A 27937-nucleotide genomic window follows, 5' to 3' on the forward strand; every position below is an offset into this window, starting at 1 on the left:
TTTGGAAATCAGTCCTTACTATGAAACACTAATAAAACAATAACAGTCCTTACTGGAATAAAAGCCATGATCACATCAACAAAATATTCATGTTATGTGCAAAAATAATGATGAGCTTCAAGCAAATTTATGTTTATTTAGATGATCTAGTGTTATTAATGTTTGTCTGTGATCAGTGTTGTGTGTGATTGTGTTGAATGAGCAGCTGCAGTATCTCTCAGCTGTATCAGTGCATCACTGTGACGTCTGACTGACCGAGGTTTTTGTACCACTCTTTATCACTGTGTGAACACCCTAGTGCTGCCTGGATAGTGGTAACTCTGACAGTAATAATCTCCTGTATCTTCAGTCTGGACTCCACTGATGGTCAGAGTGAAATCACTGCCAGATCCACTGCCACTGAATCTAGATGGAGTTCCAGTATAACGGCTTGTTGCTGTATATATGAGGAGTTTAGGAGCTTCTCCAGGTTTCTGTAAGTACCAGGCTAAAGCATTACCACCATACACTGCACTGCTGGTTTTACAGTTTATTTTGACTTCTTGTCCTGGTTGAGCTGTTATTGATGGACTCTGAGTTACAGTGTACTGTCCTCTACACTCTGAGAGAAAACACAAATGAAAATATTTTAATAGAATTTAAAAAACAACAACAACAAAAAAAAACAACTGTATTTCACAAACCTTGAATAAACAGAGTGAGAGTCCAGATGAAGAAGGTGATTTTGTTCATTGTTGTTCTTTTGTCTTGTGTGATGATGAAGATTGTGTTCTGTTCTGCTCTCAGTCATGAAGTGTTAAACTCACAGCACTATAAACACTCTCAGAGCACTGAAGCATGTGTGACAATGCAAAGAAGTGGGCAGGATTTACAACAGCGTGTGCTGATAACAAACTAATAAACTCTCTACATATAAGATTTGGTATTTCAGTGGTCTACTTTAGACATTCTACTGACTGTAAGTAACTTTACAACTACATGTCAACTTATTCCACTTAACTGAACCCAAACCTAACAGTCTACTACAGTCTACTAATACACTAATGAGAGTTAGTTGACATGTAGTTGACAAGTTACTTATAGTTAGTAGAATATCAAAAGTGACCCTCGAAATAAAGTGCAACCTAATATTGCTGTTGTTTGTAATAATTGTAAATATTGATTATTGAAAATATTTTTTTAATTTTAATTATAAAATGTTTTTTTGTTTATGTTTTGCAGACTGATAAGACACTAGTCTTTGACTTTATATGAACATCTGTCAGTGTGGATGAAGCATTTTCAGCTTTCAGTGCCGCTGTAGAAATAATCTATTCACTCTCATTCATGATTCATTTATATAAGGTGAATGTTTCTGATAATATGTGACCAAGATTGATGCTGCGTCCCAATTCGCCTACTTATATTACGCCCTAAAAGTATGTACTCTTTCTGTGAACAAAAAGTACATACTTTAGCAAAAGAGTAGACAAGCTTTGGGACATACTATCACATCATACAATTGCGTCTTTGCTCTCTGTCGCATCCTGTCACCGTAAACTGGCCTGTCAATCATCTTACATCCTCCACATTTCATTTAGCTAATTTCCTACCGTATCGGAGAGAAATGTAGTAGCATGTTGATCTGCAGTCGCAGGTCTTTCATGTGGAGAACTCTCCTCATATTAATGCATAATGATGCATTTAAAAGTTAATGGCCAATCAGATCTTTATAAAAGTCCACATTGGTATTGCAGGTGAAATATAACACGGATAACATTAAATAAATATTTTCTATCAGGTTGAACTGATTATTAGTCACTCAAACCTCTCAGCGTCGGTCGCGCATATCCACCATGTTTTGTAGTTTTTTAACACTTTTTACTCGTGTTTGTAGTTCTGAACTGAATCCTCATCCAAAGCGCAATGGGTTGTGGGCAATATTAGCCTTTATAGTGTGCACGGATCCACACTTCCAAAATCTACTGGAAATATTAGACCACCCGGGGACTTTTGGCATACTCTTTCCAACATACTATGCTTTGGGACACACTTATTTTAATCTCACATACTATTTAGGATGGATAGTATGGACATTGGGACGCAGGGAAAGTGAGCAGCATTCAGCTGGTCATGTGATCTCAAAATGGTGGCCAACTTAAGGAAGAAAAATAAAATATTTTTTTAGGCCCTTAAAATGACTATAGTATCATGAAAGTCGATCATTTTAAACATATTTGTCAAACACAATAATTATTTCTTTGTGAGTACAGTAATGTACTACATCTTTAAAAACATGTTAACAATGAGAAAAAGTTTTACTGTATTTAGAGTAAAAAAAAAAAAGATACATAATGGTGTTTTGATGAAGGTTGACATGTTCATCAGGACTCATAATCAGGTCATGTGACACTAGATTAAACAATGTGCTTATGAAATGTTCAGAATTATTGATTAATTTATTTGAAGCTGCAGGTTTTTCTGTGAATCATGATGATTGAGCTTCATATGAACAACAGAAGATCATTATGAGAAACTCCACAACATCATCCATGATAAAAGAGGTCAAAGGTCACCTCAGAGGTCACAGATCATCAGATATATTTCTTTAAACTGTTATATCAGCAGAAGACTAAAGAATGAATGAGAAATATAACATATAAAGTCAAACTGAATCATGTTTTAAATAAGATTAATGAACTCTTCAGCTGATCATGAAAATAATTACACTGTTTTTGCAACAACAAACATTTTGAGTGAAAGTGTGTTTGTTGTTCTTTTTTGAAAATCATTTTGTCCAAACTGAATGTTTGAGTGTTGAGAAGATCTGAGTTTCTTCTAATATCAGTGTGTTGAAGTGTTGTTTCTCTCTCTCTGCTGGAGTTTGTGTTCACTCGAGTGGAATAGAGGTTTTTGTACGACCGTTTCATTAGATTGTATCACTGTGGTACACATTCGGTGGAGGAACTAAACTGGTGCTCGGTAAGTCCTTTTAATTAACTATTTAAAAAAAAACAATACAATTTAGATTTCAGAGAGTGTTTTACAGTTGAAACAAAAACATTTTTTATTTTTAATAATAATATTGTGCTGAAACTTTACTTGAAGCATTTATGTATAATGTGTTTTAAAGGTATCCATAAATAATGCCTTTTCATAAATAATTGTAACCAAAATTAAAAGCCATTATATTGACAAATTCAATGTTACATCTGAAATTGGTTGTTTGCAATTTGTTTTAACCCATTATACTTTCTAAAGGTGTAACAGTGACTAGATGATATTATAATGTGTTATAACTGCTTAATGAATTATTCATGAGTTCATACATGCAGTATAATGTGTATAATGATGCTTAATTAATGCATTAAAAATACTTTTATAATGTACTGTGTATGAAGGCTTTAAGTAAAGTCTTACTGATATTGTTTTATAATTATTAAATCTAAAACAATGATATTGTCATGTTTATTCATTCAGAAGAACAGCATTATTCCTTTCAAAAAAATCTAAATATTTTTCCATAATGTGTCTCACTATGAGTTTAATCAGTTTATTACTAGTTTATTTTTCCTTCATTTATTTCTACACTGTGTTCATATAGTTCATCTTTCATTGTAGATATCATGGGGGAAAAAAAGAGATTTGGCATCAGATTGTAAATGTTGATATTTTCTGTAGTTCAGTCAATGAAACTGAATCTCTTTTGCTCATATTAGTGTTTTTTAATACAAACAAAATATATGTATGATTCAGTTGTTTTAATTCTGTTTGAAATTGAGTTACATTTTGAGCTGAATATCTCAAGTAAAATTTAAGAACTTAATGTTCAGAGTTTAAAACTGCTGGAATTAAAGCAGTCAGTGTGTTACAACATTTAATTTAACTTCTGAGGTTTGATTTAAATGTATATAGTGATTGTGTAGTTTGTATATTGTATATTATATGAGCTCTAGTGATGTTGAATGACATGAAGGATCAGATTGTCATGATTTTTGCTGCTGTTGAAATGCTGTGAGTGAAACAGTGTGTTTTCTTTGTGTTTGTGAATGTGTTGTGTTTGTCTCCTGCAGCTGGTCCCACAGTGAAGCCCTCAGTGTCTCTGCTGCCGCCCTCTTCTCTGCAGATCTCTGGAGACTCAGCCGCACTGCTCTGCCTGCTCAGCTCTTACTCTCCACAGGGGGCGCTGGTGAGCTGGACACTGGACGGGTCAGAGGTCACCGAGGGGGTCGTGACCAGCGCAGAGAGCCAGCGGGACGGCCGCTACAGCCGCAGTAGCGTCCTGACCCTCAGCAAAGCACGCTGGGAAAAGGGAGAGGTGTACGTCTGCAGAGTAACACATGATGGAGCTCCTCATGAGGTCTCGTTCCACAAGAGCTCTGAGTGCTGATGTTTCTCTCCTGAAGATGAGCCATATCTGAGTGTCCTGTGTCAGGCAGGATTCACATGAGTCTAGTGCTGCAGCTGTAGTGATTTACAACTCAATACTGAAAGAGAGCTGGCGTGTCAAAGCACTGTGTGATCTTTCAATCTGCTGTAACATTCAATAAAGCTTCTCAACAAGTTCACTTTGTGTCTGACAAAATCATTCAACTAACAGATGAAGATGCAGGTGCTTTTCACAAGCTTGATGTAAATGTCAAATAAAGCTCTTGCGGTTTGAACATGGTCTCTGGAGACAGAGCTGCTCTATTCTGAGAGGATCAGAATCACTCCACCCTGACAATGCAAATGGGCTTTTCAGTCTCACTGTTTGATTGGTCACATGATCTGGACTGGAACACACCAGTTTTACTCTTGCTGAAAATATGGTGATGAAAATATATATGAAAATCAAATGGGAAGCATCACGTCCAGACAGCAGAAGTGACTGAATTCAGTCTGTTCAGTTTGATTGACAGGGATCATATATTACACCTAAAACATGATGATCATATTAAACACTGACTCATTCTCTTCATAAACACAAGATTGATGTTGATTTAGATGATCTAGTGTTATTAGTGTTTGTCTGTGATCGGTGTTGTGTGTGATTGTGTTTATGAGCAGCTGCAGCTGAAAGTCATGTTTGTTGGTTGATGAAGAAGAGCTCTTGATCATGTCATGTTCAGTTCATAGAGCTATAAACACATTCAGAGCAGTGAAGCATGTGCCGCTCATGTAAAACACCCTCTGAATGCAAAAGACAGAAGAGAGATCAGGACGATATACATTCAGAGTCCAATAGTTTTACTGACAGGGTTAAAAGAAAGGCTTTACATCACCAAAGCACAGTAACAGTAAATATACAGAGTCAGACATACACATTTACACATCATTCTCTACAGGACACAACTGAATGATTCCTGCTGTATCAGTAGTCAATGATCTTGCTGCTCAACATTCAAACACTTGTCTATTGTTTGCTGTAGCAGTGCAGTGTACTTTCAGAAACCCTCCACCTCCCCCAGCTCCACCTGTCCAGATCTGCTATGGGGTGATTCATGTTTGCTCGTACAGCAGCAGCATGTTGTGTGTGTTTTGGCAGTGGAAAGTTCTGTACTCTACAGCAGATATAATCAACAGCAGCAGACCAAACACATTAACATTGTCATATTCATTACCATGATAAACTCTCCAAGAATTGTCATGTCAGAAATCTAGTTCAGTCATGAAACTGAAGATGGCACAGGCTTCGATCGGTCCTTTACATGCAGTCTGTAAGCAATCACATCAATACCAAATGACTCAGGCTGATTGGTCTCTGCTGATCCTGCAGCCAATGAGATCCCTTGCTCAACATTTAATAGTCTGGTTCAGTGTTTGCTGTAGGCTAGTCCTGCAGCGCTATAAGAGCTTCTGAGAAATTCAGACACTTAAGATAAGTCAACAATGTTTTACCATTCCAGATACAACGTTACATGGTCTGATGTATCAATGAATATAAAGCCAAACATACACATGTTCAAAATGTTTGCTGTAGTGATGAGAGAAATTACGTTTTTGAAAACTTTTTTATTATTATTATTAATTATTGATGATTATTAATTATTAATAAATCGGTAAACGAGCATAGTACCTGCATGTGTGCTGGGTCGGGACTATCCTCGTTCATGTCCGTGGCATGTACAGCAGAGACAGCCTGTCCAACAGCATTAAGTTCTTGTTATCAGGGACGACGTGAACCGACAGGCTTTAGATGGGAGTCTCAATCGTTCTGTTGGCACAGATGCAATCACTCGACCTGGGTAACATCAGAGTATTATAATTTAGCAGAGGGATTTCTTTTAAGTTATAAAGCATAGCTTTAATTTACCAATTATGTTTTCAAAAAGAATATTAAAGAATATTACAAAACATGCAGTAGAAGAGTAATAATGCAAACAAATGTTAATAAAAAGGCTTAAATACAAAAACTTTTCTCTCTTTGCTGTGGAAGTTCAATATAAGAGGAAATGTCAGGCATCTTAGGGGGGCACTGCAGTATTGATCTGGTGAAGGAGGAGGCCATCGAGTAAAAAAGGTTGAGAAACACTACACTAGTGTCATCACATCGACACAACGTCAAAGTGACTGACAGATAGAGAACTCAGTTATGTAACAGACACGCCATCTAGTGATGAAGCATGGAAGTGCAGTTAAAGTGACGGACTTTCCTGCAGTTAGATTACATTGTAGTGGCAAGTTTTGCAGTGCCAAGCACCACTAACATTTATATAATATAAAGATTGTGTTACATGCTTAGTACATCAAAATAAATAAATAATGTTTCTGAAAGGTTTGATAAAACATTGTGTTGTTTGTGATCCTCCATCAGCAGCTGCAGTATCTCTCAGCTGTATCAGTGCATCACTGTGACGTCTGACTGACCGAGGTTTTTGTACCACTCTTTATCACTGTGTGAACACATATTTACTGTTGATCCAGTGTACACTCTGACAGTAATAATCTCCTGTATCTTCAGTCTGGACTCCACTGATGGTCAGAGTGAAATCACTGTCAGATCCACTGCCACTGAATCTAGATGGAGTTCCAGTATTACGGCTTGTTGCTGCATATATGAGGAGTTTAGGAGCTTCTCCAGGTTTCTGTAAGTACCAGTGTAACTCATTACCACTATACACTCTACTGCTGGTTTTACAGTTTATTCTGACTTCTTGTCCTGGTTGAGCTGCTGTTATTGATGGACTCTGAGTTACAGTGATCTGTCCTCTACACTCTGAGAGAAAGAAGAAGAAGAAAATAATAATTATAATAATACAATTATAAATTCTAAAAAAAATATTATATAAAATGATAAACATTTATTATTTCAAGAGAATAATTGTGGAGCTGCATTACACAAACCTTGAGCGATCAGTGTGAGAGTCCAGATGAAGAAGGTGATTTTGTTCATTGTTGTTCTTTTGTCTTGTGTGATGATGAAGATTGTATTCTGTTCTGCTCTCAGTCATGAAGTGTTAAACTCACAGCACTATAAACACTCTCAGAGCACTGAAGCATGTGTGACAATGCAAAGTGACTCTCTCTATTTAAATCATTATCCTGAAGACTGTAGATCAGTCACAAACACATTTTCCAACAACTTCCTCATGTTGTGAAACATGTCAAACAATTATACACACGTTTCTGAAGTCTATTGACAGAATCATGTATATTATTGATTTGGTCATTATTAATATTTTGTAAGGTCACTGAACACTTTCTATCATTCATTCTACACTGTTCTGGGCTCATTATTAGTTGATGTAATAAACTGCAGCAGCTCTTTGGTTTAATTGTGTTTCTGAATGACACAATATCAGTGTTCAGGGTGGAAGATTTCTCAGTTCTCTGGTACTGAACAACATCCATGAGCTCCAGCAGCATTAAAACACACTGTGCTCTTCTACTGTGTGGAACTGCAGTGTCAGTAATGGAGCGTCTAACAGTTCAGTTCAACAGCCTTTACTGAGATACTGCAGCTGACTGAATGTGTCGTCATGTTACAGTTCATAACAAACTCAGTTCAACTGTCAGACTGATCAGGGATTGCATCACAGTGTACATTTACTGCTAAATTGTAATATATTTGCATGTACAGGATTATTATTCATTGTCCAGTACATTATTATGGAAATGAATGGAATCATCTGCAGATTTAGTTTAGATGTTTTATTGTTAATCACTCTTAATTCTGCAATAAGCCTCATTTTTCATCAAGATCATAGTCAGTACAAATATTGCATTCATAACTGATATTTATGTTTATTTCTCTTTGTTTTCCACATACATCACATGTCTCATATTTAATCTCAATCATCTCCACTGACACTATTGTCTCTTAAACAGTTGGAAATGATGCTGTAACTATATGGTCATCATTTTTAAATAATTGTTTCAGTTTATTTCACACTTTGTTTATTTAGGTCATCATAGATTTAATATGTAGTAATATTAGGATATCTTTGATGGATTTTCACAGGCTTAGACTGAACGTTTGAGTCTGGGACAAGAGTGTAAAAAATCTTTTGAAAAATTTGCAAAGCAGTAAAATCTATCAATGAGGGCGTGATAAAAGGTTTCCAAGATGGTTTCTGGATTCTGCTCCATGTTGACATGATTGAATCCCATAATATCTGCAGATCTCTTATTGTTCCAAAGGTTTTCTGTTGGATTCAGATCTATGATCTTGAAGGCCACTGAAGAACATTGAACTGATTGTCAAGATCACAAAACCAGCTTGAGACGACTTCTGCTTTGACACATCATCTCACAAATACATGCAGGTCATTTGCATTTCTATTGAATTTGTGTCTCTTAAAGGATTAGTTCACTTCTGAATGAAAATTTCCTGATAATTTACTCACCCCCATGTCATCCATTCTTCAGTCAAAAATAAATTAAGGATTTTGAGGAAAACATTCCAGGATTTTTCTCCATATAGTGGACTTCACTGGAGTTCAAATGTCAAATGTCAATTTCAGATCATTTTTTTTCATTGTCTATAGATTTAACAAAACATCCATTTAAACAAACAAACGGGGAAAGGGGAGCAACAGACATGTTATCAATAATTTTACAATCTGAAAGGGGAAGAGAGAGAAGAGAGAGAGAAAAAAAAAATACATTATATTGTAATTCCTATATATAGTCCAATATGCATCAGTGGTACTGGGTTTAGCCTTGTTGATTCGTGCTGTTGTACATTCACAAGTCACTATTTTAAGGAGGCTTTGAATCCAATATGTTTTTGCACACATGTGCGGAGTAAACCAGCAAACAACATTCTCTTCTTTAATGAACTCATACAGCAGTTAGAATCGTCATTGAGAAGACATAAACCTGGATTAGAGACGTAATCAGTTTGTAGTAAAAAGGACAAAACAGAATTCACATGAGTCCATAAAAACAACTGGACATTCCCAAAACATGTGGAGAAAAGTACCTCATGATAAAGATGTATGCTAGATACCAATCCATTGTGATGCATAATCCTCTTAAAAGAAAAGCAAGATAAATAAATGCCTGTTAAAGGGAACAGAAAAAACAAAACAAAAACAAACAAAAAAAAAAAAACAAGAAAAAGGAACGACAAACAACAATGTACATGTACACGAGAATGTAGGTGTGCGCAAACAACAGAAACAAATGTTGACCAGTCCACTTCAACACAAGACATGTCCCCAGGCCCATTTACGAGTCAGCGGACGAGCGTACAGGACAAGATTCCAAAAAGAAATGAACAAGTCGTCCCCTTGGAATTAGAAGGTTCTATCTGACATTTTTGTCAAAATTGAGTTATTCACATATTCATATTCTGTGACAACTTATTTACATTATGTGATGTTTCTTTTTTGTGATGTTCACGAAAACGCTAAATCGGTGAAGACTAAATAATTTCACACAACGCGATGTTTATTAGAAAGCTCATGATCGACTATTTTATTTATGATCTTGACAATGACAGCAGCCCAAATTCCAGGGAATTACAGTCTTGTTGTGTGTTTTGCTGTATCTTTTGTTAGGGAGTTATTTTCAGTTAGACACCATGCTAACGTTAGCCAGCAGCGCTATTAAAAGGATAGTTCCGGGTTTTGTAGTCTATTTACTTATTTCCAGTCACGTCATTGTCATACGAGGGAAAGTTATGTACATATTAGGTTATGTTTTAACCTTGATCCATCCTGTGTGCTTGAATTGAGCTGTATGTAGATATAAAGCTCTACGCTATGGCAAACTGGATTAAAGTGTATACTAGATTAAGTGAGATGAAATGTTAAATTTTACATTGTTGGTAAAAACTGAGTTGTTGCATAGTTGAAGTAATTTAAATATTTTAAATGTGAAATATTTTTAATTATATATAATCAGTGAAACATTTTTCAATGTTTATTAAACTTTGTTAAACACCTTTGCTGAAGCATTGTCTGTTTTCTTGCAGTTTTTTAGTCTTAAAATGTCTTAAATTTTACAATATTGCTGCTTTCTGTCTAAACAAAAGGAAACTTATACTTAAATGGTTCCTGCAATAATGTGTTAAATTACCCATATATAAATATTCATTTAAAATATAAAAAAATAAATGTCATAAAAACTATTAAATTAAACTTTCTCATGCATGTCAACACATTGTTACAACACTAATTTTGTTTTAAAGGAAATTATAAGCAAACTGTTTGTGTTTCTTGAAAATTATTGCTTCAATTAATTTTTTACCAGATAGAACCTTATAATTCCAAGCGAAAAGTGTTTTTTTTTTTTTTTTTTTTTTTAGAATTAAAAGGTTCTATCTGCATTTGACCCGTTCCAAAAATCCCCATTTACAAATTTGAGAGGATTTTGATATTGTACATTTAGAATACATTTACTGTCCCTGTCATTTTCATGTTTGAAAGAAACTTGTTCCCCATATAGTTTTTGCTATATGGAATGCAAAAACTTTGAAGCTCAATATCTCAAAACCGCTCAGAACGCAGACAGAACCTTATAATTCCAAGGGGATAAAGTGTCCATGGCCACCTTGTTATCGTTCTCTTAAAGGGTTAGTTCACCCAAAAATGAAAATTCTGTCATTAATTACTCACCCTCGTGCCGTTTTACACCCGTAAGATCTTCGTTGATCTTCGGAACACAAATTAAGACATTTTTGTTTAAATCCGATGGCTCCGTGAGGCCTACATAGGGAGCAATGACATTTCCTCTCTCAAGATCCATAAAGGTACTAAAAACATATTAAATCAGTTCATGTGAGTACAGTGGTTCAATATTAATATTATAAAGCGAAGAGAATATTTTTGGTGCGCCAAAAAAAAAAAAAACGACTTATTTAGTGATGGCCGATTTCAAAACACTGCTTCAGGAAGATTAGGAGCGTGATGAATCAGCGTGTCAAACCACCAAACTGCTGAAATCACGTGACTTTGGCGCTCCGAACTGCGGATTCGACACGCTGATTCATTGTGCTCCGAATCTTCATGAAGCAGTGTTTTGAAATCAGCCATCACTAAATAAGTCGTTATTTTGTTTTTTTTGGTGCACCAAAAATATTCATGAACTCACATGAACTGATTTAAGTATGGTTTCAGTACCTTTATGGATCTTGAGAGAGGAAATGTCATTGCTGGCTATGGAGGCCTCATGGAGCCATCGGATTTAAACAAAAATATCTCAATTTGCGTTCCGAAGATTAACGAAGGTCTTACGGGTGTGGAACGACATGAGCGCGAGTAATAAATGACATTATTTTCATTTTTGGGTGAACTAACCCTTTAAGGACAGTGAGGATCATCATAAACTTTATCCCCTTGTTGAGCTGAAGGGATGGAGACGGAAGCCGTTGCCTTCCCGCTGCAGAGTATATCTTCTGTGAAGGAACTGACAAAATCTTCCGCCTTTTGAGGAGAGTCGAACATCATCTGCTCACCTTTGTGCCGTAGTTTAATTGCCGCCGGATAGATGAGGAAGGCCTGGAGACCGAGTGCGTTGATCTTCTTCAAGACTGGATTAAAGCTCTTTCTCTTGGTAGTTGAGGCTGGACTAAAGTCGGGAAAAAATAGTGGCGTGACATTGTCCTGTGTATATTTTACCGGATACGCCTGCCGAGCACCCTTCAGGACCACCGACCTGTCATGCATCTTAGTACACGGAAGATGAGAGTACGCAGCCGATCAGAGTTTTTCCTTCAGTCATACACGTGATGGGCCCGGTCAATCTCGATGTCACGGCCTTTCAGTGAAGAGATCCACTTGGAAAGATGAGCTCTGAGGAAGCCCGCTGCATCAGAGCCCTCCGCCCCCTCAGGCAGAGCCACCAGTCGTACGTTATTTCTCCTGCTCCTGTCTTCAATGTCCGTCATTTTTGGTGAGTTGGTGAGTTTGTGACTGTCCTCCTATCCTCACGTGCAGCAGCCTGAACAGACTCGACCCGGTCACGTGTCTATCACTTCTCTTACTGTCGAAGCCACAACTGAATAGAGAGTACTTTGTTGCTCTTTGAGCATTAGCTTGATACCGTTAGCAATAGCAGTGTCGAGATCCTCTCTGGAGATGGTGAAATCTTTGAATTTTTTCTTTATTGGCAATTGTTCAATCTCTCTTTTTCGATTGTCCTTGACTGCTGGTGTACTCATAGTGGGCTAGAAAAAGAGTGGTTCAGAATTTACTGACAGGATTATACATTATCTGACAAAGTGAGACAAGCGAAGGACTGTGAGTGCATTGCTGCCGAAGGGTCACGTGATCTCCAGGTGCTGTTTATTTCATCCTGCCACATTTAATCAGTTTCACATGATCAAGAGTGCAGTTATACTGAATATCAGCACGGCTGTGATTCTACCATAGACATGAAGAGCAGCACGACTGTGAATGTCATATTACTTTTATATAACACTTCTATAAGCAAGAACTTTCTAACTTACCTTTCAGACTAAATCTGATCAGTTAGTATGCATATTTTTCCACAACCACTGGAGAAAGAAACCGCTTCTTTCAATCCTGGAGTGAGAGAAAACACATTAAAAACAACTGCTATTTCTGCTTCACTCCACATCGCTCTCTTACTGTGATCTGAAACACAAACAATAAAACATCCCAGTGCTGCCATAATTCATATGAGTACTAACGGTTATTTCGGTAACACTTTACTATAAGGTTCATTAGTTAAACATTAGTTAATGTATTAACTAACATGAACTGACCATGAGCAATACATCTGTTACTGTATTTACTAATCTTCGTTAACATTAGTTAATGAAAATACAGTTGTTCATAGTTTGTTCATGTTAGTTCACAGTGCATTAATTAATGTTAACAAGATTTTAATAATGTATTAGTAAATGTTGAAATTAACATTAACAAAGATTAATAAATGCTGTATAAGTGCAGTTCATTATTAGTTCATGTTAATTGATGTAGTTAACTAATGTTAACTAATGAACCTTATTGTAAAGTATTACTGTTATTTCATAAAAAAATAAATGACTACATATAAATGTATATTCACTTTATTAATTAATTTTAAAAGTCTTTAGAAACTTTGCTAAACATTACCATTGTGTTGTTTGTGATCCTCCATCAGCAGCTGCAGTATCTCTCAGCTGTATCAGTGCATCACTGTGACGTCTGACTGACCGAGGTTTTTGTACCACTCTTTATCACTGTGTGAACACATATTTACTGTTGATATAGTGTTCACTCTGACAGTAATAATCTCCTGTATCTTCAGTCTGGACTCCACTGATGGTCAGAGTGAAATCTCGTCCAGTATTTGCTGTTCCACTGCCACTGAATCTAGATGGAGTTCCTGACTGGAGTCTGTTGATCCAATAAATCAGGAGTTTAGGAGCTTCTCCAGGTTTCTGCTGATACCAGGCTAAACGATCATCGTATATTCCTACATCTATATGACACTCTATTGTAGCTGTTTGACCCTGTTGGACAGTTTTAACTTCAGGTTGAGTCAGAGTCACTCCTCTGGATTCTGAAGAAGAGAAAAGAAAAACAATTAGTGTTTAAAACTACTACCATCATATACTTTTACAAGAACACCAAAACCAGAGTCAGTTTTTACCAGCCTTACCCTGAATAAACAGTGTGAGAGTCCAGATGAAGAAGGTGATTTTGTTCATTGTTGTTCTTTTGTCTTGTGTGATGATGAAGATTGTGTTCTGTTCTGCTCTCAGTCATGAAGTGTTAAACTCACAGCACTATAAACACTCTCAGAGCACTGAAGCATGTGTGACAATGCAAAGAAGTGGGCAGGATTTACAACAGACAAACTAATATACACTAGAGTTACAGAATGATCATTTACATTCTCACTAATGTAACCTTTAGTAACTATTGTTGAATCCAGTGGCAGTTCAAGGGTCTCAGAGGTTACAAACATAAATGCAGTCTCTTGAATAAAACTCAAAGTTAATCATCATCAGAAACTCAATAGGTCTCTGGTTTCATTTAACTTATTTCCAGTCATATTTCAAATCTGAAATGTTACAGAATGGCATTTATCTTGTTTGGCTTCTGTAAATGTTTGGGTTGAGCAACAGTGGAGCGTTGAAAGACCCTCATCCAGAACTATCGGATCAGGAGCTCTTCTGGGCAGTGGATCAGTATGACTTTGTCATCATGCTGTGTGCCGGAGATCTCCAGTGCTTCTGGCACTTTGCTCACTGTGGTGAGAGCTTCTACTTACACTTCATGGAAAGACATTGTTCTGCAATTAAATATTAGTATGAACTTGAATGGTTTGAATGTTTCAGCTCAGTATGTGTGTGTTCAGGTCCAGCTGGTGACTGTGTGGCCCTTGATAGACATCTGTCTGTGATTGTTAATGCTCCGAGCAGATTAATAATCGGCACAGCTGAAGATGAAAGTGGTCAGATTGTGTTCAGTGTTGAGGAGACTGGTGAGTCTCACCTTGATACGTGTTTTAGTACATCTGCTGCCCACGTTATGAACAGAAAAATCATCTGTTTCTAGAATTCAAAGAGGATTTCATGTGGACCATGCAGTGAATCCCAGACAGAGAATAATTCACACAGAAATTAAAAATGAATTTTGTTTATAAAAATTAATGTTGTTAATGTGTTTTTTTTTTTTTTTCAATGCAATATTAAAGGAAGAAATATTCTAAATTAATTAATATTAAAGTACCATAGTAAAAGTCACACTTTCACACTCCAGAAATGACAAAAGTTTACATAACTTTGGTGTGTATCATGAGGGACAAAAGAACACCAAACCTGTCCCTAATCTTACCCATATCCCATCTCAGTAGCAGCAAAAGTGTTTTGCAATACAATATGAACACATTAAGTACATTGTACTTATTTTTTGATGTAAGTAGTAGTTAAGGCCACCTAAACATGTATCATCATCAACATAAATAAATAATAAACAATCAGCCATCATGTGAAATTTTCTGGCACTTCCACAAATATCATGTAGTGTGACAAAGTAATCTTACAGTTTTTTATTTTTTTTCTTTTCAACTGTTTACACACATTTTCAAAACTTTGCCTCATTTTCATTTTGCCAAAATGAAGCACTGCGTTCAAAATATCACAAACACATCTCACAATCAAACATTTGTCTTACGTTGCAAACATCTTTGCCATAATATTCTATTTTTGGAAATATCATATACACACAGTTATTCAAAACCTAAAGCTCTTCTTTCATGAGCTCATATGTTCATTTCTGTACAAGATTAAAGTAATTAGCAGAGAGATGTTGAAAAATTCACGGTAAACACGAAAGCAAGAAGCATTTGTGGTTGTGAATACAGTATTATACAGTACAAAAGAAAAGAAATACATCAACCATGTGTAGTTGGACAGAAACAATAGTTGTGTTTGAAAAAGGAAATCAAGATACTTCCTGTACTTCCTGATTTGTGTGTTTTGCAAAAAGTCGAAGGCCGAGCATTAGTGTGTGGTTTTGCAGATTTGGTGTGTGCTTCTGCTGTTTGAGTGTCAGCTTTCAGAAATTGTGTGACAAGTAAAGATTTTGTGTGTAAGCTGTTGAAAAAAAAACAAAAAACTGTAATCTGATAACAGTTAGACATGAATATATAAATAAAGTGTATGGAGTATCAAACACATGGGCTGCGTCTGAAATCACATACTCTCTTCAGTAGGCACTTATTTTGAACAAGTAATTACTTCACGACCACTAAAAAAGTATGTTCTGTATAGTATGAGTGTGTATGAATGTAATCTGGACGTACTACATTTACCATGATGTCATTATCATGTGACCTACCAGCGTCAGTTGCGTCGCTTCAGTATCATTCACAAATCCTCTCCTGTGGCCTCATGGGATAGTAAAGTGTCCATCAGATGCACACTTCAGAATCTCACCGGAAGTAGCAGATCATCCGGTACTTTTTGCCTGTTCTTTTATAAATACTGTGAATTCAGACATACTTTTTTTGTCACAGACTGTTTTTGACCTACTATATAGTAGGGAAGAATGTGATTTTGGATGCAGCCACAGTCTTAAAGGAAAGGTGTGTAAAACTCAGTTATGTTGAAGACATGTGACCCTCTAGTGGTGAAGTATGGAAGAGCAATTAAAGGGATTGACTTTCCCAATAAATAATACAGATAATATTGTAGTGGAAAGTTTTGCAGGGACGAGCACCACTCACATTTTCTCCAGATTTTAGTCCAGTTTAGTATAAGGGATATAAGATTGTATGTTACATGTTTACTTAATAAATCATAATAAATAAATAAAGTCTCTGAAAGGTTTGATACACCATTGTGTTGTTTGTGATCCTCCATCAGCAGCTGCAGTATCTCTCAGCTGTATCAGTGCATCACTGTGACGTCTGACTGACCGAGGTTTTTGTACCACTCTTTATCACTGTGTGAACACACCTTTACTGTTGATCCAGTGGTAACTCAGACAGTAATAATCTCCTGTATCTTCAATCTGGACTCCACTGATGGTCAGGGTGAAATCAGTTCCATAATCGGCTCCATTTCCACTGAATCTAGATGGAGTTTCAGCCACAAGGGTCCTGATACTGTGCACTAAAAGTTTAGGTGCTTCTCCAGGTTTCTGAAGGTACCAGGAGACACACGACTTACAGTCACCGTCTGACGGGCGTCCAATGGAGCTGCTGGTCTTACAGGTCGAGATTGACTGTGTGTCCGTTCTGAACATGTTTCTCTGTGGGAGTCTGAATTACAGTCACCTGTCCTGTAGAATCTGATGAACGTTGAAAAGACATTTAGCTTTTCTCAATTGAAAGAAAAAAGAAAAAGAAAGAAAGAAAAAAATAAAAAAAATAATAACTGCTAATATTCCATGCATTAAAGTACAAGATCTTACCTTCAAAATGCATTCCTAAGATCAGGAAGAAGATGATGAATGTCATTTTAGCTGTGTCTGTTATATTGATAGACAGTGTCAGTCATGAAGTGTTAAACTCACAGCACTATAAACACTCTCAGAGCACTGAAGCATGTGTGACAATGCACACTAGAGTTACAGAATGATAATTTTACATTCTGACTGTTATTTTTAGTTCGTTCAGTAGTTTTATTTTTATTCTGAGTGTCACAGAATCACCAGGCTCCACCTACACACCAGTAGTGTGCGGTGGTGTTTCAAAATGAGGAGGCAATGTCCTCATTTATGTCCCTGTTACACAATTTTAAGTTAACATTACATAAAAACAGAGACCAAATACAATTCTATTTTGTTATTTTTACACTATGTAATGTTCTGTTTATTAAAACCAAGTATAAATTTCATCAAGTTAGTGTTTTTCGCATTGTTACATTTATTCCAAAACAATAACTAAAGGCAGTAACAATTTAAACAATATATATTATTTTTATAGTAATATTAAGCTTTTATTTTTAATAGTCAATTTATTTTCAGCAGTCATCAAGCTTGTACACTGGTCACTCACTCACAGACACAAAGATGTACCTTTAATTTCACCACGCTGATTGCTCACTAAAAACCCCCACAGGCATCATGTTTTCAGGCCATTTTGAGTTTGATCTGGCATGACACAAAGCGGTGATATCTAAGTGACAGTTGTTTACTTACTTTTTAATTAGTCTTCCCATTAACACCATCACTGTCTTCATTCAGGCCGATTCGACAAAAACACGCATGAAAACAAGAGGCGGGATTTATCGCATGAATCAATCATGTCCAATCATAACCGATCATATCCAATCATAGCACAATTGAGGCATTGCCTCCTCTCACGTGACTTTCCCCCATTCATTCTCAATTACCCCCCACTAAACCCACCGCACGCTTAGGGGACTCTGCTTTGTTTCTATGAGCTGAAGGGAGGCACAGAGACGCAGACTCCCCGCTGTAACTTTACCTGCGGGTGTCGCTGTTTGACAGTGTTTCTTTAGAAAAACAAGTGACTTTTACACTTTTTAATGTCAAATTTAGTAACATTTGTGTTGTTTTATTTTTGTAATATCAATTATTTTCTCATCGAGTTTTTTGAGGAGGCACTGCCTCCCTTGCCTCCTCGGAGGAAACGCCCCTGCTACACACAGCCACAACGATCACAATCATCACCAGCTGTCACTCATTTCACCTGCAGCAGTTAAAAGGACTCTCCACACAAAACCTAGGTAGCTGACGTGTTGCCTCGCTGCCTTATCAGGCAATCACTTGTAAGGCAGCGAAGGCACCTCCGGAAACAGTTTCGGACAGCCTTCTGAGGTCAGGTAATGTAATGACGTTGCTAGGTTACCAGCTGCTCATTAACGCCATCTTGTGTCTTCAGTGTAGGATTTCAGTGTGCGATTAATGTAATAAAGAAGGAAAAAATCGAGCTTATAAAGTTGTATTAAGTGTATTAACACTATAATGATTCTGGAAGACCTTGATGAACTCGCCCACCAAAGATAGGAGGAGGAGAAGGATGAGAATGGTAGCTACTTACTTCAATAGAAACACAGAGGTGTGTCTTCATTGCAGGTCAGGTAATAATAATAATAATAATAATAATAATAAAATATGAAATATTAAAATACAGTAAAAACAGCAGTACTGTTCATTGTTTTATTACCATATTATTGTTCATTATTGTATGTTAATTTCAACATCACTGCTATTATTAAAGAAATGTTGATTTTAATAGTAATATTTCATTATACATAACTATTATACATAATATTGTTCTCAAATGAGGAGTTTTAATGGAAACTTATTAACTATTCACAGCAGAGCTCGCCAGTTTATTCCATCTGCAACCAAACAGTCACAGTCCTGCGCATCTTTTTTGAAGGGGGTGACACACGGCCTGATTTCTGCCTGAGCCGTGCATCCATTACAGCCCTTCTCCAGCTCCTGGACCAGACGCGGCTTCACGGGTGGGGTCCAACCATCGAGTTGCTGGTCTTCCTTTTCTGGCTGGCCTGTGGAACCTCTTACCGTGTGGTGTCCAGGGCATTTGACATGCCCAAATCCACAGTTTACCAGCTCATCCATCGATTGGCAAGGGCAATGAGACGTCTGACACCACATGTGATAAGTGTCCCAAGCACTTTGGATGCACAAAGGGAGGTGGGAGAGGGTTTCAGGCAGCTGACCAGGTATCCAGATTTTCAATGGTCATTGGGTGCCATTGATGGATGTCAAATCTGGATCAAAGCACCTGGAGAACCCCATGCTCAGTGCTACAGAAACCCCAAACTGTTTCACTCATCCAGCTGCAGGCTGTATATGACCACAAAGCGAGGTTTATTGATGTCTTTGTTGGCTTTTTCAATTAGAAATGTACAATGCATAGAAAATCTGTCCCACAACATATGTAAAATGATACTTTATATTTGTGTTTTAAGTTGCCCGATTTCTTGCCTGTTGAGGACTAACTTTCCCGTCCAGGCCAATTTTCTGAAGCACTTTCCTGGAGAAATGTTAGTGAGATTATAGGTTTGAAAGCCTAGTTTTATGCTTTTACTGAAAGTACCAAAAAAAAAAAAAAAATGACTGATGCATTTATGGTAACCCCAAATCAAACATGTTTTTATTTATTTTATTTTTTTTCTCAGAGTAGCCATAGTTTAACCATGGTATTTAAGGAGAAACACAATCAAAAGTGTCGAAAGTGAAAATAAAACTTACATTTGTACAAAAACTGCGCTTCAGTCGCGTTCTCTGATGCCATTTCTCAGGAACATCAGCACAATCGACTTATAAAGCCACTCCCCCTCAGACGAACGTGCACAGGATTGTGGGATATCAAAGGCTGTGAAGGATACATCTATGCTGCCTTCAAAAAGCGACCAGATGAAGGTATCTTAGGAAACAGGAAGTGAAGCTAAACATTGGATTCGGACATGCCTTGATGCCTTCTTATCTTGAAATGTGTCCTCCGAAGGCAGCATTTTCCAGTTTTCGGATGCAGCCACTGTCTAGTCTTGTCTTAGACTTACCTCATGTCTCTCCCAGCTTGTTCCCTACCTGACAATTCCTTACCTGCTTCTCCTCTCCTCACCCGATTCTCCAGTCTCCGTGTCTCCGATCTCCAGTCTCCAGCTCCGTGTCTCCAGTCTCCTTTTCCATCTACTCCTCAAAGTCTTGTTGATTCGCCCTACAAAGGCAACGAATCTGTCTGCTATCCTCCATCTGTGTCTTCACTACTCACCTGCTTCTCCATTCTCCGATAACATACTGCTGTGTTTAATAAGGCTTGCCTTTTATCATACTTACCATCTCTCTGGTCTTTATATCCTGACACTGAGACACTGAGGATGAGCAGATGAACGTCCATCTCTGTGTCCATATTCAGTCATGTGACCATCATCACTGCTACACTTCCACTAGATGAACCTCCATCACTAAAGTAAGATCATGAATCATGAGTCTGTTCAGAAAGTATCAGGACTGATTGTGAATCTCTAATCAGAGTTCATGGTGTCACTCCATCTATCATGAAGCCTCATGTGTGTCTGAAATCATCAAATGGAGAAGAAACAGGCTGATAAAGATGGAGACATATTAGAGCTTGTTCACGTTTCATGATCTTGTGTGGAGATTCATAATGAGTCCAGATACTTTTCTAACAGACCTGAATATGAAAACATGCTTGACTGTGTAGAACATGCAAAATACCTTTTATATTTTCATCGTTGACACTTTCTATTGATATTGCTGTGGCAAATATGCAATTGTCCTGTTACAAGTATACCTCTTCTGTGTGTGAGATATGTGTTTATTAAGAAAAACAATACAACAGTTTTGTAAAAGCATTTATTAAGATAGTTTATTAAGAAAGACGCTACAAGTCTGTTGTTTTAAGCATTTATTAAGATCATGCTGGTAGAATAAAGAGAAAAAAAAACATGTATTATGAAGAGGTTTGCTAAATAAAGTAGAAAAGCAGGTAATTACCGTTAGATGATGTCTTGCAAGACGAGACACGGGAGACGTCTGAGAACAAAGGAGGCAAAAGGCTTTATATAGACGAATCCTGAAAACATTCCTGGAGCTCATGACACCTCAAGACTTAAGTTATGAGGGGAAATCCAAAGAAGATGACCTCAAGAGGTCAGATTGTCTAGAAAAGCTGAAATGCGAAGATTACAGCAGATGCTGCTTCGTGACCACCTGAAGAGCTTCTCCGGCACCAGAACTATTGCTGATATTGCCTTGAACAAACAACTTTTTAATATGTGTACTAGTGTTGTAGTCAAGACCACCTAAACTGAGACCAAGTCGAGACCAAGACCAGACTAGCACTCCTCAAATTCATCTGAAAGATCCACATTTACTGCCTGAGAAATGTCTTATTTTTAATCAATAATTACAATTAGAATAATAAGACATTATATAGAGCTGTTACCAATCAATTGAAATCACTAACAACAAAATTCATCTTTACACTGCAGAGGTGGAACAGAAGTTGCATCTGAATTGATACAATTACAAATGCATAAATAATGTTGAGATTGAATGTTTTAAAAATAACATTTTGTTTATTGAACATTTGTAAAAAAAAAAATCTATATCACGTTTGCAATTGTGCTCATGTTTGTGAAAACAGCCCTCTTTTTTGTGATATTACTTAATTATATGTCATAATATAAATATCATGTATAAATATTCAAGTACTTTTTTGTAAACATATCTTGAATTTTGTGGGCATTTGTATTAATTTTGGTGACATTTTTGACACAATCCCTTGTTGATTTCTGACCCGACACAACAGTAACAAAATAAATGAAATTAGAAATAAGTTATTGATTGCATCTGAAGCAGGAAGTTTTACATCTAATCAAATTAATGATGTTAACAAAGAAATCAGACAATGCAACAGCAATTTAGTGATATCCCCGCAGTTGTGGTCTTGACCAGTCTTGAAATAAAATCCCGAGTCCTTTTAGTCTGAGATCAAGACAAGACCAAGACCTTCAAAAAATGGTCCTAAGACCAGTCTCGAGTACTACAACACTAATGTGTACTTTATTTAATACTGTTTGTAGAACACCTGTACTGCTAGAAATACTAATTGTATTGGTAACACTTTAGAATACTGATCCCTCATTAATTGTGGGATGTTTGGAAATATGTTGATGATGTGGATAGTGTAATTCTGTTTATTTCTGTGTTTGTGTGTCAGTGTGTGTCGTGTTGTTAAGCACTTCTGTGGATGTATTTATGTATATGTATGACACCAGTGTCAAAGACAGATTTCTGCTCCGTGACAAACAGAATGAACAATAAAGTTAACTTAAGCTCAGATCATTTGGCCTTGTACAAATTTAAATGGACTTTTTCAGACTTTGGCAAATCTGAGCAAAGTTTGAGACGATGTTGAGACATATTTGAGGAGAGCAACCCAGTCTCTGACAGTAAATCATTCAGTGGTGTGAGATTTGAAGATGTGGCTTACATTCACTGTTGAAGAGTTGAGCTTGAGAACATGTTTGGATTGAATTCAGATCATTGAATATAATTTACAGAGAAACTCAAGTGAACATCATGTGGAACAGAGAGATGATGAAAAACACTGAGAGTGAAGATGGAGAAGAGACAAACACAACAGAAGAGATCCACAATCTCTACATACAACAAATGAAAACATCACTACAATCATCCTATAAAAAAATATATAAAAAATGTAATTAAATTATGACAATCATATTATTAAACTGGTTTTGGCAATCAGTCCTTACTATGAAACACTAATAAAACAATAACAGTCCTTATTGGAATAAAAGCCATGATCACATCAACAAAATATTCATGTTATATACAAAAATACTGATGAGCTTCAAACAGATTTATGTTTATTTAGATGATCTAGTGTTATTAGTGTTTGTCTGTGATCAGTGTTGTGTGTGATTGTGTTGAATGAGCAGCTGCAGTATCTCTCAGCTGTATCAGTGCATCACTGTGACGTCTGACTGACCGAGGTTTTTGTACCACTCTTTATCACTGTGTGAACACCCTAGTGCTGCCTGGATAGTGGAAACTCTGACAGTAATAATCTCCTGTATCTTCAGTCTGGACTCCACTGATGGTCAGAGTGAAATCACTGTCAGATCCACTGCCACTGAATCTAGATGGAGTTCCAGTATAACGGCTTGTTGCATCATATATGAGGAGTTTAGGAGCTTCTCCAGGTTTCTGTAAGTACCAGTGTAACTCATCACCACCCAACACTCTACTGCTGGTTTTACAGTTTATTCTGACTTCTTGTCCTGGTTGAGCTGTTATTGTTGATGGACTCTGAGTTACAGTGTACTGTCCTCTACACTCTGAGAGAAAACAGACACAAAGATGAAAATATTTGACATTTTAATAGTATTAAAAAAAAAAAAAACACACACACACACACACACAAAAACAACAACAACTGTATTTCACAAACCTTGAGCAAACAGAGTGAGAGTCCAGATGAAGAAGGTGATTGTGTTCATTGTTGTTCTTTTGTCTTGTGTGATGATGAAGATTGTGTTCTGTTCTGCTCTCAGTCATGAAGTGTTAAACTCACAGCACTATAAACACTCTCAGAGCACTGAAGCATGTGTGACAATGCAAAGAAGTGGGCAGGATTTACAACAGACAAACTAACATACACTAGAGTTACAGAATGATCATTTACATTCTCACTAATGTTATTTAGTTAGTTCAGTAGTTTTATTTTTATTCACGTTTCATGATCTTGTAGTTCACGTTTCATGATCTTGTGTGGAGATTCCAACGTGATCTCATGAGAATACGTGTGTATTTTTATGTACATTTACTTTATAAAGATTGTGAATAGATGTTCAGTTTAGTTGGATACCAGCACATATAGGAATCTTAGGTAATGAGGAAGCTGATAAATTAGCGAAAAAAGCACTAAATCTTACTGATAAAATTGAGATTCCTCTTGGAAAAAAAATGAAGGTAAAACTATAATAAAAAGTAATAATGACAAACAGTGGCAAAAATATGGGATTTAGATAATAAAGGAAGAGGATATTACAGAATTCAAAAATCAATTAAAGTTAGAACATTTAATAGTACAACCCCTGGAAAAAATGATGGGATCACCACACTTAGATGATGTTCACTCAGATTTTTTACTTTATAGCAAACAAACAAATCACAGATATGACACAAAAAAGGTTTTGTTCAATAGCTTAACATTCTGGCTTCAGGAAACATACCTCAAACAAATCCACTTACATTTTTTTTTTTATTAATGGAATATCTTTTTCCAGAGCAAGTAGTGGAAAAAAGTATGGAATCACTCAATGTTGAGGAAAAAAAATATGGAATCATCAACAAAAAAACAATTGTTGCTCCTCCTCTGGCTTTTGACGGCCTAAATTCTTTGAGTCATGGACTTCATTAATGACAAACAATATTCCCCATCAAGCTGGTTTCAACTTTCTCAAATAGCGTTTGACAGATCAGCTTTGCAGGGTGGAGCCTTGTCATGGACCAGTGTTTATAATTTCCACCATAAATTTTCAATTGGATTGAGATCTGGACTGTTTGCTGGCCATGTCTTTGAGTTGATATGCCTTTCCTGAAGAAAAGCTTTAACACTCTTTGTTCTGTGGCGAGATGCATTAACATCCTGAAAAATTATTTCATCATCACCAAACCTATTTTCTATCGATGGAATGAGAAAAGTGTCCACAATTTCAATGTACACCAGTGCATTTACTGTTGAGGTAATGATTGTCATCTCCCCTGGTCCTTTATCTGACATGCACCCCCATATCATAAATGAGTTGGGGAATTTGATTGTTTTCTTCAAGCAGTCGTCTTTATCTGTTTCAACAGAACGGCACCTGACAAAAGTTCCAGCGTAATCTCCTTGGCTAATGCAGATCCGTGATTCTTCACTGAATAACACTTTCATCCAATCATCCAGAATCCATGATCGCTTCTCTTTATCCCACTGTAACCTTGTTTTCTTTTGTTTAAGTGTTAGTACTCGTTTTCATTTGGCTTTTCTATATGTAAGCTCAGTAAGCTCTATATGTAAGTTAAAGCTGGTTTTTTACTGTCCTGTCCCAAAAATTGGCTCCTGATTCTGTCTGTTTTTCTTTTGTTTTGTTGTGTGTTTTCTATTGTAAAGGCATATTGAGATTTCTATCTTGAAGCTCTCACGTCTTCCTTGGTCTGCCCGTATGTCTTGCTTTATAACCTTCCCATTTAGTTTATACTTGCACCAAATTTTAGACACAGCTGACTGGGAGCAACCAACTTCTTTGGCCATACTCAGTATTGAAATTCCTTGCTGAAGGAGTTTTATAATCCTTTCCATTGTTTCACCTGAGAACTCTCTTCTTGGGGCCATATTTCATTTCAATTAGCCAAGTCAAACAATCCATTAAGGTGCAAGCACTCCCTTTTAACTGCTGACTAATTAGCATTTTTAGACTTGTCCCAGTATTTGTTTAAAATGGAAATAGATGATTCCATATTTTTTTCCTCAATATTGAGTGATTCCATACTTTTGTCCTCTACTTGCTCTGGAAAAAGACATGCCATTAATAATAGTAACAAAAGTGGATTTGTTTGAGGTATGTTTCCTGAAGCCAGAATGTTAAGCTATTGAACAAAACCTTTTTTGTGTCATATCTGTGATTTGTTTATTTGCTATAAAGTAAAAAATCTGAGTGAACATCCTCTAAGTGTGGTGATCCCATAATTTTTGCCAGGGGTTGTAGAAACAGAAGAGAGGAAATAATCTACACAAGACTACGGTTAGGACAAACAAGAATTAATAATACGTTATTTCTTATGAGTAAAATAAACAGATAAATGTGAGGTATGTAATTGTGAAGAAAATGTAGAACATGTTTTTATAAAATGTAGAAAATTTCAGGAAGAGAGAGGAAAATTTAAAGAATGTATTATTAAAATAGGGAGGGAATGGGATATAAAAGGTATTTTAGATATAGGAAATTCTCAAAGCGAAGTTATTGAGGCATTTATGAAGTTTATGCAGGAAACTGGTATAGGTAGAAGAATTTAAAAGACCAATGAAGCCATGATTTTACACACTCCAATATAGAACGTAATATAGTAAACTCAATATTTGAACAGATTTTGACTGAAGATTGAAGTCTGAAGCTGCAGGTTTTTCTGTGAATCATGATGATTGAGCTTCATATGAAGAACAGAAGATCATTATGAGAAACTCCACAACATCATCCATGATAAAAGAAGTCAAAGGTCACAGATCTGTTTCTTTAAACAGTAAAGTTCTGTTGTAAATGAGATCAATAAATGCTTGTTTGTGTGAAAAAGTGATTGTTGTTCCTTTGAGAAGCATTTTGTCCAAACTGAATGTTTGAGTGTTGAGAAGATCTGAGTTTCTTCTAATATCAGTGTGTTGAAGTGTTGTTTCTCTCTCTCTGCTGGAGTTTGTGTTCACTCGAGTGGAATAGAGGTTTTTGTACGACCGTTTCATTAGATTGTATCACTGTGGTACACATTCGGTGGAGGAACTAAACTGGTGGTCTGTAAGTCTGTTTTTTAATTCCTATTTAAGAAAAAAAGGTAACACTTTATTTTAAGGTGAAGAAGTTACACGTTACTACATGTACTTATTATAGTAATAACAGTAAATTATGCATAAATACAAGTAACTAACCCTGAACCAAACCCTAACTGTAACTCTATAGTAAGTACATGCAGTTAATTAATATTACTCAGTACTTATTTGAGTAGTACAATGTAACTGTCAGCATACAATAAAGTGTAATAAAGAACAATTTAGAGTTAAAATGATTTAAAGTTGAAACAAGAAAAACATTAATGGCGATTATTATTAGATATTGTGGTAACACTTTACTTGAAGCCTTAAAGCTATTCATAATGTATGTTATAATGCCTTATATGTATCTTTTCATAAATAACTGTGCATTAAAATGTGCATTATAAATGCAAAAATGCAATATAATATTTGCAAATTCGTTATTACATCTGAAAATGGTTGTTTGTCATGAGGTTTAATGCATTGTGTAACAATGAATAGATAAGTATTATAATGTGTTATAATTGTGGTTATAATTATTCATGAGATCATACACACATTATAATGTATAAAAGAAAGATTAATTAATGCATTAAAATACTTTTAAAATACATTGTGTATGAAGGCTTTAAGTAAAGTGTTACTGATATTGTTTTATAATTATTTAATCTAAAACAATGATATTGTCATGTTTATACGTTCAGAAGAACAGCATTATTCCTGTCAAAAAAATTAAATAAAATAAATAAATAAATCTAAATGCATTTCCATAATGAGTCTCACTGGGTTTAATCACTTTATTACAGGTTTAATTTCCCTTTATTTATTTCTATACTGGGTTCATATGTAGTTCATTTTTATTGTAGATATCATACATGGCGAAAAAAATAGATCTGACATCAGAATGTAAATGTTGCTACTTTCTGTATTTCAGTCAATGATACTGAATCTCTTTTGTTCATGTTGTGCTTATAATTCAGTGCTTTATAATTCAAGAACAATTTACAAATTGTAT

The 27937-nt window shown here is 36.1% G+C and overlaps 1 protein-coding gene and 2 long non-coding RNA genes across 12 annotated transcripts in view; 1 reads left to right on the forward strand and 2 right to left on the reverse strand.

Annotated features, from left to right (window-relative positions):
* Positions 1–5191: 5191 nt before the first annotated feature.
* LOC127506945 (uncharacterized) lies at positions 5192–7972 on the reverse strand. The gene is made up of 2 exons (XR_007928178.1): positions 7306–7972; positions 5192–7177 (listed from the first exon to the last, which is right to left on the reverse strand). It is a non-coding gene; the product is annotated as an uncharacterized LOC127506945 (long non-coding RNA).
* Positions 7973–12553: 4581 nt separating this feature from the next.
* LOC127506943 (uncharacterized) lies at positions 12554–14203 on the reverse strand. Its single transcript, XR_007928176.1, has 4 exons — positions 14017–14203; positions 13488–13917; positions 12857–12932; positions 12554–12574 (listed from the first exon to the last, which is right to left on the reverse strand). It is a non-coding gene; the product is annotated as an uncharacterized LOC127506943 (long non-coding RNA).
* Positions 14204–20759: 6556 nt separating this feature from the next.
* LOC127506791 (immunoglobulin kappa light chain-like) overlaps positions 20760–27937 on the forward strand; it is a 114500-nt gene continuing 107322 nt past the window's right edge. For 8 of the 10 annotated variants that reach the window (XR_007928128.1, XR_007928129.1, XR_007928124.1 and 5 more), the window contains exons 1-2: positions 20764–20778; positions 26503–26908. The gene's annotated coding sequence lies outside the window, so the exon portion shown is untranslated. Of the gene's footprint in view, positions 20779–26502; positions 26909–27937 lie in introns of all 10 variants that reach the window. The other 2 variants (XR_007928136.1, XR_007928134.1) reach the window with 1 other exon arrangement.

This window comes from Ctenopharyngodon idella, chromosome 24 (genome assembly GCF_019924925.1).
Source record: "Ctenopharyngodon idella isolate HZGC_01 chromosome 24, HZGC01, whole genome shotgun sequence".
NCBI lineage: Eukaryota > Metazoa > Chordata > Actinopteri > Cypriniformes > Xenocyprididae > Ctenopharyngodon > Ctenopharyngodon idella.